We start from the raw sequence: 5,260 nt of genomic DNA, 5'->3' as shown, positions 1-5,260 counted from the left end.
ACAGACATTGGGAATGATTACTCCCTAATTATTACCCAGATGGAGCCAACTGGCGACGATAAAGGCGGCAAGGGGGATCTGTCAAATCACATTGGCTCAAATGAAGGCTCGCACGTTCCGACTAGATCGTCTGCTTTTGATATCTACTTGGACTTAAGAGATAATAATCACTCTGAGTATTGCAACCTCTTAATCCAAGTTCGGCACAATTATTTTAACAACTCCGCCTTTAGCTTGCTTCGGCTCTGCTTTTTTTCTGAAAGTCACTCTCAATCTGTTAAGCTAGAGGATTCAAGAATGGGGGGGGGACAAGCTTAGATTGGAACCCAGTAAAGTGGATGAGTTCAAAGCTAAACCAGCAACGTGGTTTGTCTGCTTGGAAGGCGGCATTAACAAATTCATAGAGAGTATGAAGGGAAATGACGAAAGACTATCCAGACAATTTGTGACTTGCTGGGAAGACATAAGGGTGACCATGGGGGGTCTTTCTATGGAGGGCAAAAAATGGAAAAAATAGAGCCGTATTGTGGATTCTACCAGCCTTAACCAGTTCTTCCGCTAGGGCAAAAACCCTGTCAAGAGGGCAGGAGGCTTCAATAGGGAGGAGCTCCCTCACCCATGGGATGAGGTCTACTATATCGTGATGAAGTATTTTACGCTGGAGGGAAGGTATGGCATTTTCTACTACTACCATCTCCCACTCCTTAACCATTTAAGGAATAAAGACCTCATTTCCATTCTATTCTTTTTATTGCATTCTATGGATGCTAATGTTAAATACATAGCCGAAGCTAAGAAAAAAGGGAAAGATTTTCCCTTCCTGCATCAGGGCCTTATGCTCTGCCTATATAAATTTCACCTCACCCTCTGCCCGCCCCATTCCATCTCTGTGCTGAATGTCAATTCCTCAACCCACCCTCCTGCCTTTAATGACTCAAGCCCTCCTCAGCTCCTAGAAATCAGCTCCTCCAGCAAGAAAACCAAGAATCACTCCCCGGAGGAGGTCAGAACCCCCAAGGGAGTCAAAATCCAAGAGATTAATTCTGATATGGAAATTACTGAAGAATCCAATACTCTTCATCGTTCTAGCAAACTGGCTTCTAAACCCTTAGATAAATCCCTGAGAGAGCCCTCCTCCTCGCATGACACCAGCAATTCCATCGCAACTGATAAAATGCCCCTGGCCCAACATAATTCGACCCCTCATTCTGTGAGCTCCACCTGGGTTTCGGAAAGCCCCTTATCCTCCAAGAGTCCGAAGCCATCCAATTTCCCATCCCCGACCTTTAGGATGGAAAAAATTGATGGTCATTGAGGAGGCCAGTAGCGTGAAGGAGGACGAGGAATCCAACCGGGTGGAGCTAGAGAAAAAGATGGAGGCCCTCTGTGACAATGTGGAAGTGATCACCAGCAGATAGGAGGTGATGGAATCCAAGATGCACGATGTTTCCAAGTTTGTGTTGAATGTTATGCGATGCTCAGCTACTACTTTGTGCCTCATGCAGGAAAGCACGACCAAAGGGAAAGGTAAGGAGGACGAGGACTACAAAGGCCTATTCAAATTCCTCACTAAGGAATGGGCTAGAAAGTTGCTCCCTAAGAAGAGCCAATGGAAAAATAAATAATTGTCTGCATGTGGAGGATTTCTGGTTTTTTGACTATATCGTGTAGCCGCTAGGCGGATAAGGCTAGTTTATGGTTTTGTTTATACTTCTTTGTTTATTGCCCTACGTGGAAAATGACTAAAACTCTTATTAGTATTACTTTATCGTTGATAAACTCTCGTAGTATGGTTTTTGTTTTTGATAGAGGTAAAAGGCTGCTACTTTGATGATTATATGCAGACAATGGTTCTGCCACTGTCCTTCTAATTGTTCCTATGGGTCAGCCCCCTCATTTTTTGTTGCTTCTAATATCAAAAATACTTGAATTAGCTATATATGGATCTTCCCTTCGTATCTCTTAATAACTCTCATATTCTCTCTCTATATTGTAGAAAAAACTACTAATTCGTATAGGTACCCAGGTTCAATGAATGTCACACCTGTCATTATACTCTCAATCTCAATGGTTGTAGCCAGGATATCATCATGTACAGATCACATGGATTGTTGTATATGTCTCACACACAACCCTCAGTTTGTAAACTACCTACGATTCTCTTTTTAATGGAAATATGATGTTACATTTATGAGGGAATAATGAGTAGCTTTCAATCTAAAATTAATTACCTCACAATGGCATTCAACTTCAAACGCAACCAACTAATAATACGTTGGTCAGAAAGAGGCTAGTAACTCGGTAGAGTTACCTATTCCAAAAATTATTGTATGTGGAAATTCCTAAGAAACGTACATGATGGGAAAGGAGCCTATAACTTAGTAGAGTTACCTTAGCGAGTTGCTGGATCACATCCCCGTTTCCTTATTTCAAGTTTTGATGAATTTAGCTGATAGAAAAGATGACAGTTTTCTCAATGGCTTGAACAAATTAAAAAAACACAGACTATCCATGGAGAAGAACAAGACATAACATCCATATATCTTCACCATACCTGAGCCCCTGTGAATTGAAAGGCCATAAGTTTATGTGGTTTAATTATTTATATTTTTTTATAAATTACTAAAAATAATTAAATTTTATTAATATTAATTTAACTTATAATTAATTGTTTTATTGAAATTTTAATTAATTTGATCTTGCAACTTAACTCAAAGCCACCCCAATCTGTTGTTTTGTAATCTTTTCCTTTAAATCTGCAAACTAATTTCACTTCTTCTTGGGTACTCATACACATGCCCTGCAGTCTTTTCTTTGTTCTTGTGCTAACTGTAATGTGTTGGTTTAGCTTCTAATCATGTCTTTTCCTGGCTTATGGACAAAGCTATTTCCCCTAAACCCTTCTCTTTCTCTTTCATTAGTTGCACCCATAATCTCTATTTCTTCTTGGTGTCTTACTCTCTGCTATTGGTGCGGTAGTTTCCCTATATGCTTGCCTTTCAATTTTTAAATCTCTTCTTTCATATATGATTGGTGTCTTACCACTCTGCTATTGGTGAGGTACTTTCCCTGCGTGTCCCTTAGATTTTTCATTGTTTCTAAATTCTTCTTGCCTAGCGCCCTTCAATATTCACTCACAGTGTCTCAATAATTACATTATACGAATAAAAATATTTTGTCTTATGTGGTTGTGTGTCTTTTCTGATGCTCATTTTGGCATTTGATTTCCTAGTCACTGAGCAAATTATTTTAAGGATTTTTTCAATTCCTAAATACGCTCTTGAAAACTTGAACTCTCCTATTCATCTTCTACACTATCTCTTTATTTTCACATCATACAATGGCATTTCAACTTCAACGGGAGGATGCTCCTACATCAACATTAGTCAAAATGGAACACCATTTTTTTTAGTACACATCATATATCCAAATTCCTAGTTCTTAAAGCCCACTATTCTACAAAAGCCCCACTTGATATCGAGAATAGCCAACATACCCAATTATTTGAATCTATCATAAATTTTATTAATTCTAATTGTTATCATTTGTGGTCTAGTGCTCCTGAACATGAGATATAATGCTTTGATATCAATACATGGATATATAAATCATTCCTTATGTAGGAAAAAATCTGCCCCATACGAAAAGGATTGTATTAAAATTCAGATGTTCCTGGAGTTCTCCATTCTTTATTATTTATGGCTCTTAACCTAGTGATCAACAAGTAAGGCGATATGATCATTGACATTGCCATCCTAGTGATCAACAAGTAAGAAAATATATGATCGTTGTCATTGCCATATTATTTCATCGAATTAATTTCTTTTTACTTTTATGCATTAATCTCGTTGGTTCTCCTATGTAAAACTAAGATTGATACAACAAAATGCAATATTCAGTAACAAAAAAATGCACTTCAATTGTTGGAAAACTCCATTAAAAATTTAGCTTCTATCTCTTTGATAAGAATATATTTTAATTTATTTAAATTTTTAATTAAATATTCTATCTTGTTTTTTATTATTAATTTATTCTAATCATCATCTTCTTCTTCATTTAAAGTTTAATTCTGATTAAGTTAAATTTTATTTTAATTATTTTTTTCTTTCTATCTCTCTGATAAGAAAATATAAATTAATAATTATTTTTGAAATTTCAAAACAGCAACAAACATCTTAATTTATATAACAATTTGATTTGATTTGTTTAGCAATAAATATAGTTGTAAATTTTCTTTTAATTTATATAAGAATTCAATTTGATTTGTTTAGAAACAAATGAAAACTATTCTTAATTATATCTTGAACTTGAAGTAAAATATTTTTAACATTTCTTATTAGAGTGAATAATATTTATGTTATTTTATTGTCATTAAAGAAAATATGATATATATATATATATATATATATATTATCATGCATATCGATTTAAAACCTTTTAAGCATTTTTTTTTTTAAATTTATTAAAAAAAAAAATACCAATGTTGAAGATCGGGATGGGGGAGCCGAGAGCTCTACCCCACCCTACCTCCTCTAGGGTAGCCACAGTGCAACGCGACCGCCACTGTGGCTTAACCGCAGTGGATGGCTCAGCCGCCACTGCGGGTTAACTGCAGTGGAAAGCTCAACCACCACTATGGTTAAACCGCAGTGAACGGCTACGACCGCCACTGTGGTTAACCACAGTGGACGGCCATTGTTGTTATCCTTTGTTAGTATTATCATGTCATTAAGTTAATCAACTTAATTGGATTAATTAACGCGAGTTGAGTTAAGTCTTGAATCAAGTAATCACATTGGGAAACTCTTTAAGTGTTATTTAAGTCTTTCGTTGTGTAATCTGAGCTTAATGTTAACTCATTGTATCATTATGTTGTGTTTAATTTAAAAATATATATATTTGCACTCTATTCTTGTGTTTTAGCTTTATCCCTTTGGGGTTTCCTGGCAGGGCATTACAAAATAAGTTGTGTGTGTATATATATATATATGATTGTATATATATTATTATTCACATAATTATCTCTTTTTTTTATTAGTAGTAGTTTATATATTTATGTTAATATTAATGTAAAAAGTATACATTTTCTATTCTAGAAGTATTAATAATCTAGGATTAACCACAAAAAGCAACCGACTTTTTATAGAAAAAGCCTATTCTACCCATTTCTTAGTAAAATACCTACATATAGGATCAAGCTTATCTATCAATCGTTGTCCTAACACCCAAAAACATGACATACCTTCATGGCTACAAACTA

Source organism: Cryptomeria japonica, unplaced genomic scaffold, assembly GCF_030272615.1.
Source record: "Cryptomeria japonica unplaced genomic scaffold, Sugi_1.0 HiC_scaffold_13, whole genome shotgun sequence".
NCBI lineage: Eukaryota > Viridiplantae > Streptophyta > Pinopsida > Cupressales > Cupressaceae > Cryptomeria > Cryptomeria japonica.
The sequence above is the reverse complement of the archived record's forward strand: the minus strand, read 5'-3'. Positions refer to the sequence as shown.